Consider the following 15,343-nt stretch of genomic DNA (forward strand, 5'->3'; position numbering starts at 1 on the left):
GTTCAGCCGCCAGTTGAGGCATATATCTCTGCTGACGCACCCAGAAGTATGCATAGTGGGCCTGAGCAGTCCGATAATAAAGTTCGAAATCCGGAACACCAAAGCCACCCTGTGAGTATGGTCTAACCAGGACTTCCCACTTGAGCCTGGGTGCCTTCCCACCCCACACCAGTCGGAGCAGTTCCGAGCGCAGCAGCCGAAAAAAATAGGGTCCGGGATGAAACGGTATGTTCAGAAAGAGATACAAAAGCTGAGGGAGTATTACCATTTTAACTAGTGAGGCCCTCCCGGCCATGGAAAGGGGGAGTGTGATCCACCTGGAGATATTGTCACTTATCTTATCCATCACTGTGCCATAATTGGCACGAATCAATGCCTCTCTATCCTTCTCCACATGTATGCCCAGGTACTTAAAATCACCTTCACACCAAGCAAGCGGGAACTCCAGCGGAAATTGACGTGTCCAAGCAGTAAGCGGGAAGATGCATGACTTATTCCAGTTAATTTGGACTCCCGAAAGGGCACCGAACCGTATAAATTCCCTGAGTATGGGATGCAGGTTGTCGCCTGGGTGGCGAACATAAAGTGTGATATCATCAGCATACATAGAGATGAGTATCTGTCTCTGAAAACAGCGTAGTGCACTATCTCGATAATGTTGACGTAGTTTACCAGCTAGGGGTTCTGTGGCTATAGCAAACAGAAGTGGGGAGAGGGGGCAGCCCTGCCTAGTCCCCCTGGAGATCGGGAACTCCGGAGACAGTTTTCCATTGATGAGGACCCTGGCCACTGGACGTGTGTATAATAATCGAATCCAGGAGATAAATATAAGCGGAAAGCCCATTCGCTCAAGAACTTTGAACACATAATTCCACTTGAGCGAGTCAAACGCCTTGGTGGCTTCTAAAAAAATGGCCGCCATTGGGAGATCCTCGTGGACTGAGTCATAGACCGAGAAAAAGGTACGGAGATTGTGCGACGTTGCCCTACCAGGGACAAATCCGGCCTGATCTGGAAGTATCAGATCAGGCAGTAGGAGGCTGATGCGCGCTGCAATCAATTTGGCAAGTATTTTCATGTCGCAATTTAATAAGGATAAAGGTCTATAGGAGTCGCAGCTAGTAGCGGATTTACCTGGCTTGAGTAGGGACGTAATAAGGGCAATTCTCATGGAGGCAGGGAGGTGGCCCACCTCCAGTGCGTCCTCATAGACTTCCCGCAGTACTGGCGCCATGAAGTCAATAAACGTTTTGTAAAATTCAATAGGGATGCCATCCAACCCGGTGGCTTTACCCGATTTCATATGCATAATAGCCTCTCTGACCTCATCTAGTTCAAACGGGGCGCTCAAAAAGGCTCTCTGTGCATCGCTCAGCCACCCCAAGGACACATCTGCCAGATAATCGTCCAGTGTAAGTTCACTAGTTCTGCTAGAGGAGTACAGCGTACCATAGTGTCGCACAAACTCATTCAGGATATGCGTGGTGTCCCTGAGCACTAGCCCTTCAGCAGTCTCCAGTTCCAGTACAACGGTTGGCGAGTGTATGAGCTTAACCGTCGCCGCCAGGGCCTTCCCAGGTCTCTCACCCTCCCCATATCGTCTGGCCATCCAGTACTTGTTTCTGAACTTCACCTCCCGAGCAGCCTCCTCGGAGTACTCCGACAGCTTCTCTCGTATGACAGCGAGGGTTGAATTTTCAGGGTTTGCTCTAAAGCTTTCCTCTTCCCTCCGTAGGTCAGACTCCAGAGTGCGTAATCTATTAAGTATGCTTTTAAGTACCCCCGAGCCTTTCGAAATACAGAGACCTCGGAGCGTGGCCTTAAAGGCGTCCCATACGGTCTCAACGTCCTGGACAGAGTCTTTATTACGTTTAAAGAAATCCAAACATTCCTCCTGGGGTTCCTCCTGGAATTCCGAGTCTAACAGCATAGAGGGTTGCATACGCCACGCCGTCACGGGGGGCCCCAGTTCAGAGCCGTTCAACGCAATAAAGACGGGGGAGTGGTCGGAATATGTTCTGGGGAGGTGAGACGCGTGGACTAGTGTTGTATAAAGGTGTGAGGTCAGGAGTATATAGTCGAGCCGTGCCCATGACTTAGCCTGCGCTGTAAAATGTGTACCTCCCCCCCTTGTCCCGCAGTGGGAACGCCAGGCGTCTATAAGATTATTACCGGCAATAGTTGCTCTAAGGACCTCTCGCCCGTTAGTGTAATGGTGGGGGGCGGGGTGTGACCTATCCAGGGGGGGTGCAAGGTTGTATTGAAATCTCCTCCCCATATGAGGTGTTGCGGTCCCGTCTCCACTATCGCAGCCCATAAATCAGTAAAGTACTGCGGGTCATCTATGTTAGGCCCATAACAACACGCAAGCGTCACTGCCATTCGTCCCAGCCTACCCCACAGTAAGCAATACCTCCCCTGAGGGTCAGCCCTGGAGCCAGCCAGCTGAAAAGGCGTAGTCTTCTTAATCAGAATGGCCGCACCCCGCGCATATGAGGAGTAATTAGCGAAGACTGTGTACGAAGCCCATCTACGTCCAAAGGCGTTCGATCTATGGGGTGCAAAATGCGTTTCCTGTAGGAAAGCAATGTGAATTTTGTGGCGATCAAGGTAGCTCAGTACTTGTCTCCTTTTCCTATGATCCCCCAGCCCTCTCACATTCCAAGTAATCACATTTAAGCATGTGTCCCCCATGTATATTCTTGTACAAATGTATGCAGGATCAAAGTGTGTAGAACGGCGCAGTCACTATCAGCGATGAACCGACCACTGCCAAATCGCACCCGCCCGGTGACACCTAGAGGGAGCAGGAGCCTAAACACTGAGGGAGCACCCTCATCACTTGCGTTACGTCCCAGCCACGGACTGTGCACACCACTCACATCTTGCTTACCCATCACCCGGCCATAACCAAGTTGCCCCCCACAGAAGCGGAACAGTGAGTTCACGATACCTAATGCACATGTTTTAAACTGAGCCCCAACAGTTCCCCCAACTTGACCCCCCACCCGCCTCCCACCAAGGAGTCCTAACAAAAGGACAGGACCTGTAGAAAGAAAAACATTCTTCAGCAACCAACCATGTAGGACGAAACTTCCCGGCTCTGCTAAAGGGAGCCATATCCTGCCCGTTGCATTCTCGCCTCGCCAGGCCACCAATCCACCACCCCCCACCCACTGAAGCTTCCCCAACTCGCCAGTACCCCATGCCCACCCCCCTCCCACATACCAAGCAAAACAAAGAAACAACCAACAAAAATAAACAAGAGTCAATGTTATTGGGGAACACCCAGTAGGGGCCATCCGAGGTGCACATTCTACCACCCCCAGTCCTCCCACTCCGTGCAAGTCCACCCTCAGTGTCTCTATCCGGAGTAGAGAGGGAGTAAGGGGGGTGGGGGCCTGGCATACATTACCACCTGCAGTTCAACACCCGTCCATGGCACCCCAAGGGCAGCCGTAGCCACTGCAGAGAAGGATGGGACCCACTGTGCAGTGAGTGAGTGAGGACGATCCAGTTGAGTGCGGGATCAAGAACAACACAAAGCCATCCGTTGATTATTCGGATCCAGATGCATGTAGGTCTTCAGCTTCCGCAGGTCGTTTATTTCATTTAGGCAAAGTCTTAATGTAGTCCTCAACCTGTTGGGGGTTGAGAAAGAAGTGTTGTGTGCCCTGGTGGGTGACTCGTAGTTTGGCCGGGTACAAGAGGGCATAATCAATGTTCAGGTCCCGAAGCTTCCTCTTGACCACAAGGAACTTCCGCCGTTGTTCTTGAACCACCGGGGTAAAGTCAGGGTATATGGAGAAGGACACTCCATCATACGTAAGGTTTTGGTTCGCCCGGGCTGCTCGTAGCGCCGCATCGCGGTCTCGATAGTTGAGTAGGCGCGCAATGATGGGTCGTGGCGGGGCTCTAGGTTTGGGCTGAGGTCCAAGGGAGCGATGAGCGCGCTCTACAATAAATTGGTTCGAAAGAGCCACTGCCCCCACTGCTGCAGTAAGTAGCTTCTCAACGTACAACTCCATCTTCCCCGTGTTGGTCGATTCTGGAATGCCCGTGACGCGAATGTTGTTCCGCCGACTCCTCGCTTCCAACTCCACATTTTTGACGGCAATCACCCTTAGCACATTGTCCATTCTAGCAAGTCGGGAGTTATGCGCCGCCGTGGTGTCGTCGTTTTCAGATATCCGGCGCTCCACCTCTGTTATGCGCTCTTCGTGTATATCCATCTTCTGGACTATACCGTCCATTCTAGAGGAAAGTCTATCCACTTTGTCAACCACCGTTGCAAAGCCCTGGCGCATCTCTTGCAGCATGGTGGCTATATCTGGGGCCGAAGGGGTTGACGTTGAGGCCTCCGTGACCGGGCTCCGGGGTTGTGTTGTGTCTCCCGTGTGTCGTGTCGCCTTTTTCTGCGACGTGGGTTCAAACTGCAGCCTGGGCTGGCGACTATCCGGCTTCCCCATGTCGGCAACGGGGAGCAAAGAGCTGCCGCATCTCGGCGCTATCCCCACTTCAGCTGGAGAGGAGTGAGTTGAGGAGTAACGCCTTCCCTCGACTCGGCGTAGTGCAGTGGTGCTCCTGCCCCACACGCGCCGCTAGGCAGAGGGGGAAGCGAGGCGGGTATCTTCAAGGCGACCCACTGTGAGGTGGAGTGCAGCTCGGGCGTGTGATGGTATCCTCGTTCAAGGTGCAAGAGCACCAGCCAAAACGTAGCGCCTCAAGATCACATCTAGGAGCACCAAGCTGTTGGAGCTATCAGCCTGTTTGGAGTTGCGGCCAGAGTAGGCTATTCAGTCCGAGCGCAGCAAGGATAGGATCGAGCTGTTGCAGGTCCCGGGCCCACTGCAGATATGTGCCAGCAGTCTAATATGGCGCTGGAAGAGCGCGCCTATCGCAACAGCAGAGGTGCAGTGAACAGTGCGAACCAACGGTAGCACCACACCACCTCTATCCCCACGTCCTATGCAGCACTTGCCTTGTGGTTCCCCTCCGCCAAGTCTCAGACGGTGTGCCGATGTCTCTCCCGCCACCAGTACTGGCTGCGCCGCTCGTCCAGCTCGGCCGGCCTGCTGGCCTCGTGGCGAGCCGCGGGCTCGCGTAGTCCCAGGAGCTGAGTGCAGGTTCCGGCGCGGCAGGACACACGTCGGCCGGGGGGCTCCGCTGGCTGTAACTTCTGAGTCCAAGGGGGTAGAGCCCTCAAACTTGCACCGAGTGTGCAGTGGCACTTGCTGCCCCTCCGTGGTTTTCGGGCGGGTGGGAGCAGGGGAAAGAGGATCAATGTCGGATTTTCATGCCAGGCTGCTGGAGCCTCACGAAGGTGCGGCCATTCAGCTCGTGCGCCCTCTAGCGCCCCCCTCATTCTGTCCAATCATTGTTCTTCTTGCATGGGCCATGGTTTTAGGCTTCAGGCTTTCGACACTCTTGAGCCCCTTCCTGGGCAACTATGGACCGTGTTATCATACAGACCCATTCAGGAAATCCCAATATTTTCAAGCATGACCTCATCTCTACCTCCCTACAAATATTGTGCTCCAGGACGTTAACCACCTGACAATCTACAGGTATAGCAGGACTTACTGCTCCTTTTAGAGCACCTGAAAATGGTTGTATTTTGGAACCACAAATTCTCTAACCACGCCTGCCTTAACAACGTGGTCTTAATAACTACGGCATCTTACCCATGCATAACTTTACCATGCATGCCTTTCCAACAAATTTAGTTGTAATGGCATAATTGGTAAAATCATATGCGTGGTTAAGATTATGCCCTAACGCCCGCCTTGAGTCCTAAAACTCAGTCACCTGCCCGAGTTCTACCTCAACCCCAGCCCTAAGAATAACTCAAAACCCTGCCCAAACTCCTAAAAGCAGGCCCCTGCCCTTAATACGAATCCCACTTCAGCAATAGACCACCCAAGTCCCCCGTGCCCTGAGAATTACAAAATCCACACTGAGCCCTAACCCCACCTGCCCTGAACCCTAATTCCTTGACCCCCCATATTTGAAAAATATCCCAGCTCGCCTCCCTGAACCCTAAACTACCCCGATTTACCCAAAAGCCCAAAAAACTGCCTGACCCACTCCATCCCAAAAAACTACCCCAGCCGCCACTCTAAAAACAAAGCCCAGAAAACTAGCAGAATATCTCCAGCCAGAAAACTAACCCTCCTGCCCTAAAACCTAAAACTGTGACCCCATATTTAAAAAATATCCCACCCCCCACCCTGAGCCCTAAACTACCCCTGACCCACCCCTAAGCCCTGAATACCACTCCAGCTTACAAACCTACCCCAGAAACTCCCAGCCCACCACCCTAAAAACAAAGCCCAGAAATCTACCCCGACGCACCCCAAGTCCAAAAACTACCCCAAACCACCCCCAGCCCACAAAACTGTCCCAGACTCAGCCCCAGCCCACAAAACTAACCCCCTGCCCTAAACTTTAAAAACCTTGACCCCATATTTAAATAACATCCCAGCTGCACGCCCTGAGCCCTACACTACTGCGACCCACTCCCCAGCCCTGAAAACTACCCCGATCCACCCCCAGCTGTCAGAAGTGTCTTTTAGCCCATTTGCATAGAGGCAGAACGACGTAGGTCTCAATGCTCCTTCGGTGCCAGGAAGTAGCCTGTATGATAAAAAACCCTCAAGGGAAAGGGGTAGGGGACAAAGAAGAGAATGCCAAGCCTTCACTGAATCTTCCTTTCTTCTTGAACACTCCTTGTTTGTGTCTTCGTGTAGATAGTTCTGGTGAATCTAGAACAATGTTTAACAAGAATGTAATATTCACTCTCACTTAGCTCTATAACTTAACTTTTACCCATTCAAAATTTACATATGTGATGTACTCTTGGCCTTTGCCTCTCTTCCTTTTTTATTGCAGTGATTTATTGGAGAAATACAACTTAATGCTTCCTCTCTTTTCTGTAAGTTAAACAACAGCTATTAAATTTTGCAATCACTCATGCATTCCTTTCTATTTCCTTTTGTGTCTCAATCTTACCCTGTTTTTTTTCTTCCCAGCTTCTTAGTTTTATCTTTTCTATTGCTAACCCTTCTTGTCCTTTTCTCTCCTAGGGAAGCCTTCCGGCGAATACTTATACAGAAGTCGACCGTTTTCATATGGTAAGTTCCTTGTCTTAAGAATGTCTTTTTAAAGAGCTTTTCTATGCTTAATCTAGTCCTATTTAACTACTAGAAAATCTCATGTTTCTACTATTATCTTATATTGCCCAACAAATGAACTAATCTTTTACATCAACCCTAATTCTATGGTGCTCCTATTTTCCTGTATGCAGCTCTGAAACTCATAAATTTGACTTTCCTTCTATCATGCTGCTCTCCTGTCACAAGTGTTTGACTGTAATGCTCACAGCATCTCCTAATTTCTTTAATGCTCCATTGTGCTGACTCGAACTCGCTACACTGTTTCCTCACAGCATTTCTTCAAACCTCTTTGAGATTCTCTCTGCAGACTTGGTTTGTTGTACCAACATTCCGATTGGCTCTCATGAAAGGCCGCTCTTTCTCTTATTTAGGGCCACCACTGTGGAACTCACTGCCAGCCTCCCTGAAAGACTTGGTATCCCTCCTGGCATTCCGTAGGTGTTTAAAAACCTGGCTCTTATAACTTGCTATGCAGATCCTCTTACTTCCCTCCTACTTCCGCTCTGCACTAGGAAACCCCCTGGGGTAGCTGCGCGCATTATAGGTTTCTAATATTCATAATGATAAGGTGGATTACGGGTGCACTTGATCATATTCTGCCCCTGGTTGCTCACACCATCAAAAGAACTAAACTCTCACAAGAATTGTTTAGTGATGAGTTACTCGCTCTGAAAAAAAAGTGCAAGTGCATAGAACTTATCTGACGAAGACATTTTGACCCCGTTGATAACGCTAATTTTCGAGAGGCTTTGAAGCTTTATCACAGGCACATTAGGGTCACTCGTCGCATGTTCTATGTTGGTAAAATTGTGGCAGCTCTAAATTTTTCTTGTGAACTTTTACTAATTGTAAAGTCCCTCTCGTCCGTCAATCGAGTTTCTGAGACTATTCCACTGTCAGTGGAACTCTACAATGTTATTGCCAAATTCTTCTTTGATAAAGTGGCCTCAATTTAATCTACCTTTCCTGAAAGAGTGAGAGATGTTCCTTGTTTTAAGGTGTGATTCAAAACCTCTGGTTACAGTCTGGGACTTTCCAATTTTCAATCTATTTCAAATCAGGGGTCCATGTCGACCCGCTTCCCCTGCTGTACTGAAATGAGGGATGGCTACACTGTTTCCTCACAGAATTTCTTCAAACCTCTTTGAGATCCTCTCTGCAGACTTCGTTTGTTGTACCAACATTCCGATTGGCTCTCATGAAAGGCTGTTCTTTCTCTTATTTAGGGCCACTACTGTGGAACTCACTGCCAGCTTCCCTGAAAGACTTGATATCCCTCCTGGCATTCCATAGGTGTTTAAAAACCTGGCTCTTCTAACTTGCTATGCAGATCCTCTTACTTCCCTCCTACTTCCGCTCTGCACTTGGAAACCCCCTGGGGTAGCTGCGCGCATTATACGTTTCTAATATTCATAATGATAAGGGTGGATTACGGGTGCACTTGATCAAATTGCGCCCCTCGTTACTCACACCATCAAAAGAACTAAACTCTCACAAGAATGGTTTAGTGATGAGTTACTCGCTCTGAAAAAAAAGAGCAAGCGCATAGAACTTATCTGACGAAGACATTTTGACCCCGTTGATAACGCTAATTTTCGAGAGGCTTTGAAGTTTTATCACAGGCACATTAGGGTCACTCGTCGCATGTTCTATGTTGGTAAAATTGTGGTAGTTCTAAATTTTTCTTGTAAACTTTTACCAATTGTAAAGTACCTCTCGTCCCTCAATCGAGTTTCTGAGACTATTCCACTGTCAGTGGAACTCTATAATGTTATTGCCAAGTTCTTCTTTGATAAAGTGGCCTCAATTTAATCTACCTTTCCTGAAAGAGTGAGAGATGCTCCTTGTTTTAAGGTGTGATTCAAAACCTCTGGTTACAGTCTGGGACTGTCCAATTTTCAATCTATTTCAAATCAGGGGTCCATGTCAACCCTGCTTCCCCTGCTGTACTGAAATGAGGGATGGCTGCAATACTACCCGGGCTCTGTGAGCTATTGAATAGCACTTTTGAGAGAGGCCAGGTCCCTTAGTGATGGAAACATGCCACCATAGTTCCGCTTCACAGGAAACTGTTATTCAATCCCACTACTAAACCGAAAACTTTAGGCCCAATTTCATTGCTCCTTTCCTTCTCTAAAGTGGCACAGAAATATACAAGCTTAGAGCTTTTGACTTTTATCAAGGTAAAATAACTCCTTCATAAGACCCAGTCAGGCTTCCACCCCCATTATAGCACAGAGTCTGCATTGTTGTTTGCCTCTAAATCTATCCACCAGGCTATTGACAGAAGTAAAACTGCAGCCATCCTTATGTTGGACCTCAGTGAAGCCTTTGACACCCTCTCCCACAGCCATTTACTGGAAAGGCTGTGGAGTTGATTATAAGACTCTTTGGTGGCTTGCCTTTTTGTTTTTTACAGAATCACAATTTTCAGGTGGCCCTTAAACCTTTTTCATTTATGGTTTTTCGAATGCTTCAGGGGGTGTCTCAGGGCTCTGCTTTGAGCCCTACTTCATTCAATCTTTACATGCTCCCCCTGGCTGATATCATCGAGCTTTATGGTTTTAGCATTGTATCGTATACCGATTATACACAACTTATTATCACTCTATCTCAGGATGTAGCCAATACTACGGCTCTGCTGAGATCATGTATGTCTGAAGTGGCTGATTGTATGGATGTCAGTGGCCTGTAGCTGAATACCAGGAAAAGTGAGACCTTATCATAGGTAAGCAGCCTCTGATTTGGTCCTATGCTTGGTGGCCGGACACAGTGGGGCCGCTTCCAGGCCTCTAGCCAAAAGAGAAGAATCTAGGTATCTGGTTCAACGCAAAGTTATCATTCAGTAGCCAGATGACGATTCAAGCAGGGAAGTGTGAGATCCTAAAAACCCTGAAAGAAATCTTTGGATTCCTCCCAGAGATCGCAAGGAAAACAGTTGTTCAGGCCCTGATTACTTTTAGACCGGACTCCTGTAATTTCATGTATCTAGGATATTCACAGTCTAAATTGGCAAGACTCAAACATGTTCCGAAAGAGACAGCATGTCTGTTGTTAAATTTTGTGAGGCAGTCGTCTACAGGCCCTGCTCTTTCTAAGCTGCATTGGCTGATGGTGAGAAAAAGGCTCTCTTTTAAAGCCAAGTGTTATTGCCATTTAATTTTTAACAACAAAGGCCCAAGCTATCTGCACTCTCTTGTTAAAACTTATGCCCCTAGAAGGAATCTAAGACCAGCAGGAGATCTCCTGGCCTGTATTCCAGTGTTAAAAAGAGTACACATTAGTGGTTTCTCTTTCAGCTTTTTAGCACCCAAGATGTGGAATTCTCGTCATCTTTCTCTGAGGCAGGGAAAAAACTGAACCATCCTTCTGAACAAAACTAAAAACTTGGTTGTTCAGATCAATTTGATTAAGTCTGCTGGTCAGTTTTTGGATCTGTGTGGGAGCAAAACCACAGAATGGGGACACTTCATTGAAGTAACCAGGTGCTTTATAAATTACTTTATTATTATTATTATTATTATTATTATTATTATTATTATTATTATTATTATTATTATTATTATTATTATTATCATTATTATTATTATTATTTTTAATAATTGGGACCATCTCCTCTCTGAACACTACACTCACCAACGCAGTTATCTACCCACTAGTGGGGTGCTGTTCCCTCTTGAGACATTTGGAGTCACCATTGGAGGCCCCCCTACTTGTAGGGGGACCTTTTGAGAATGCCTTACTTTTAAGGTTTTCTCTCCCTTCTTTCTTCTGGTCGGACCCCTGACTATCCATGTGTGAATCTCCCCCAGATACCTTTTTGGACACTCTGGTGGTGGCCCAGAGGTCTGCCTTCTCAGAAAGCTTCCTGGGTTCAATTAGCTTGCTGGTACTAGAAGCTGGTGCAGCTCTGGAAAACAAATACTGAGCATGAGCTCTTTCAAGAGTAGATTGTACGATTCACTGTATTCATTAACTTTGCTGCCCTGCACCCAACCATTCAGTGCCTTGCTAGAGTAGTCCACCAAATCCACCCAGAACTGGTTGAGGAGCTTCTCACTGTTCATGAAGCGCTGGACTTATTTTTTAGGGGTCCTTCCAAACTTAGCTTTCAAGATAGCTTTCATGAGGATGTACCTAGTTTGATTCCCAACATATAAAGTGAGAGGGTGCCTCACTCCACCATAGGCATTTGCTTCCACAAACCAACCCACCATTGCTCTTCTGGGATCTTGTGATCTCTCAAGGCTATCTAATAGCAGAACACAATTTGTCCATATCATCTCCCACTACATAACTGGGGGTCCATATCATTAAGGATACAGACCTTTTTGTCTCCTTCAGACACTGTAGTAATGCTGCCACCATTGCTGCTGGAATGTGCCTGCTTTGTTTTCATCTAACTCTTCCTTAATGAGGAGTTCCAGCTCCTTATGGCTCCCTACATGAGCCAAACACTCCAAATCTAGTTCTCCTCCATGGCTAGTCTCTTCTCCTCCATCCAGATCTTGTCCATATCCAGCCTGAACTCTCTCTCCTCCCTCCTTTCCACCAACATCTCTGGGGAAAGGTTGCAGGAAGAGACACTGTTTCCTGCCCTAGCGGAGTCTCCACTTGAGGACTCAAGTCATCCACCTTAGCTGAAGGCTGTATCTCAGGGAGGTCATCTCCTTGTCCTTCCATCACCTCATCCCCTTCTGTGGCTTCCACCACTGACTTATGAGCTTCCACCCAGGCTCTCGGCGGATTTTCATTTCCAACTGCCTGGTGGGGCTCTTGGCTGGAAGTCCCCTCTCCTTGCCAAACTCATTGAGCTGGGCTACTGTCTAGAACTCCATGGTTTTGGACACAAATGTCAAGGGAATCATTTGGAAAAAAAGAAGAAACCAAGCAGAATGTAAACTTGAATTGGCCTTAGATTAGTTCTGTGGGGTTATAATGTAACACACGATTACTATAAGGCACTGCACAAACACAAGTCCAAATCTTCACTGCTGAACATCAATGTAAGAAATGAGGCTACTGGTTAAGGGGGGTGAGTCCCTTTTCAAGCAGCAACCATAATTCTTCTCAAATTGATTTGACAAGCAAACCCTAAATTAACCTGTGCTCAACACTCGGGTGGCTTGGCACAGAGAAGTCAGGCTTAACTCAGAAGCTATGTGTAAAGTATTTGTGCAAGACTTTAAAGAGTAATAAAGAGTGAACACACCACAAAAGGAGCACCCATAGAGTTCGAAAAATAGTTATTTTAATGAATAAAACAAGATCAAAACAACAAATATCCAATCAGTAGAACCAGAGAAATTCAGTTTTAAAGATTTTAGTAAAAATAGCATCGGAAGGGGTAACACGGCAACTGTGGATATCTGGTTGCCCTGGACAAGTATAAAGTCACAAGTTCAGGCCAACCATGATGGAGCATGGGCTGGCTACAAGGACCCAGGTAGGTCCACAGAATAAAGTACCTTCAATTCTGGTTTGCAGAACATTGCAAGGATCCGCATTGAAGATGGTTTGCGCAGTCGCAGCGATGCATCAGTTCAGCAAGATGGCGGGGCTGGTTGTGCAAGATCCTGTTGTGTCATCATCGAAAAGCCCATTGACGAGGGCTTGCAATGCAAAGTCCAGAGTCGGGGATATGTTGCTCAATCGGGGTGATGTGTCAGTTTCAAGGAACTGTGAGCCTGTGTTGCATATTCTACCATCGTCGTCAAGGCTTCCATTGATGAGAGATACAAAGACCTGCACCAAGGATGTGTCACACAGAAGAGGTTCAGAAGGAATTGCAGGTTGCAGTGGCATCTTTGTGATGGGTCTAATCCTCACAGCAGTGGAGATGCATCGGTTCTGCTCGTTTTTTTTTACCAAGCAGCAGAGGAAATGTGTCAGTTCCGCTGGTAACAGAGAGGCTGGCAGAGAACCATGGACCTACTTCCAAGGGTGGCACCACTTAGAAGGGGAGACTCACAGATGACAGCGTCCAAGTGCAGGTGCAAGGTTGTAGGAAGCTGTTGTGTTCTTGAGGTTTCAGATCAGGAGGCCAGCCAACTAGCCCTTGTAGTCACTCTGGATTCTAGATTCAAGTCATGCAGATCCTGTCCTTTTCACCCAGGAAATAGTGAGCTGGAGGTCAGCACAGCAGGACAGCAGTTCCTGCAGAGCAGCAGTCCAGTAGAGTGGCAGTCCTTGTCGCAGCAAGCAGTCCTTCATGACAAAGTATCCTCAGGTCCAGAAGTGTACTGACGTGGTTGGTGTCTGAGGTCCAGTATTGATAGCCAGCTGAGCCTTTGAAGTGGGGGAGAAGGTTCTAGAGGCTTCCTGCTTTCCCTGTCCTGGCTCTAGATTAACTCCTGGGGTATGCAGCCTTTTGCGCGGAGGCAGGACAAAGCCTATTCAGGTGTAAATGGAGGTGTGCCTAGTTCCTCCACTCATCCTGCCAGTGGTGGCCCATCCAGAAACCGCTAAGCTCCCTAATGTGTGAGGCTGTCTAGGAGAAATATACAAAGCCCAACTGTCAGCTACACCCAGTCATGTGATCAGAGATAGGCTACAGGCTATAAAGGCTATGTCAGGAAAATGCCAACTTATAAAAGTATAACAATGAACAAACCCCAGCGATGACTCAAATTCACCTATACCATAGTTTCAATTATGTGGTCACACAACTTAATTTCTGTGATTACCACTTACTTTAATTATTAATCATAAAGATCATTCAAATGTACAAATAACTATCAGAGAAGCAACATAAAAAAGGAATGAATTGCTTCACATTCATTTTGTGACCCAACTCAAATTAATGTCACTATATAACCACAACAATAAATCATTAGACACAGTATTGAAACAATTATTGAAACACACAATTAAAACTTGTAACAGTGCATATCCCAGTTCTTAGAACAGGGATATTAACAATTAATTATTTGCATGAAGAATTCCCAGTATGCCTATATTTTCCTCTTTCCATAGACACACTTCCTAGTTAAAGCTGCTGACATGTTTCAAACACAACTTCACTCTGGGGTTCTCCTCAGGACTCAGAACTGTTGAACACTAAAAGTGTTTGAAAGCAGTGGAGAAACAAAAGAAGAGTCATTACTATATATTCAAAATGTACAACAGCATCGCTTTTTTCCTATTAACTTTTATAAGTAGACATTTGTGGAAATAATTTATTGTTAATATCCCTGTAGGTTGTGTCTCAGGAGAAGTGGCAATGCAGGCAGGTGAAGGGTCCTACGAAAGAGCCTGCACCACTTCTGCCCCCAAGACTCCAAAGCTGCTCCTTTGTAGCCTGCTTGTTAGACCCGGGATCCCTGGAGAGCTGAGGTAGGTACCTTAGGCCAAATAGGGACCTGCAGATCCACATCAGGGTAAGGAAGGTCACCTTCTGAGATAGCCCCCGCTCACTCCCTCGGTAGCTTGGCACGAGCAACCAGGCTTATCTTCAAGTCACATGTGTAAAGTATTTGTAACCACGCTCACAGCAACCCAATGATGACACCACAAATGGACTCCACATAAGTTTTATAAAAATGAGTATAAACTTTATATAAAAATATATACAATAAGTCCACTATATATAAATCCAATATATGAATAGGTGTACTATCTCTCCTGGGCAGTTGTTAGGTCAGTCCGCCCTTGTAAGTTCTAGCAGTATTAATGAGCACTTCTAAACATTCTCCTGTAATCCTAATATAATGTATACAGTTCGTAATACTAGAATCAGGCATGTCTGCAATGTAATAATAATGTAAGGCGTAACGCGGCATCAGACACTATGCAATGTAAAAAGAATGTAATGCGTAACACAACAATCAGACACTTTACAAGGTAAAAATAATGCAATGCGTAATACAACCACCAGGTACCTCGTTATGCAGAAATAAGGCAATGCGTAATAAACTAATCAGGTAATTTGTTATGCAGAAACAATGCAATGTGTCATATGACAATCAAGTAGTTCATCATGCAGAAATAATGCCATGCATCATACACTAATCAGGTAGCTTGTTATGCAGGAGTAATACAATGTGTAATACTCTAACCTGGTACTCTGTTATGCAGAAATGATGCAATGTGTACTACGACAGTCATGTACTTCGAAATGGAATAATATGTAATAGACTCAGGCACCGATCACTGTGCCTTAAGCGGTC

This window comes from Lissotriton vulgaris, chromosome 3_1 (genome assembly GCF_964263255.1).
Source record: "Lissotriton vulgaris chromosome 3_1, aLisVul1.2, whole genome shotgun sequence".
NCBI classification, from domain to species: Eukaryota; Metazoa; Chordata; class Amphibia; order Caudata; family Salamandridae; genus Lissotriton; species Lissotriton vulgaris.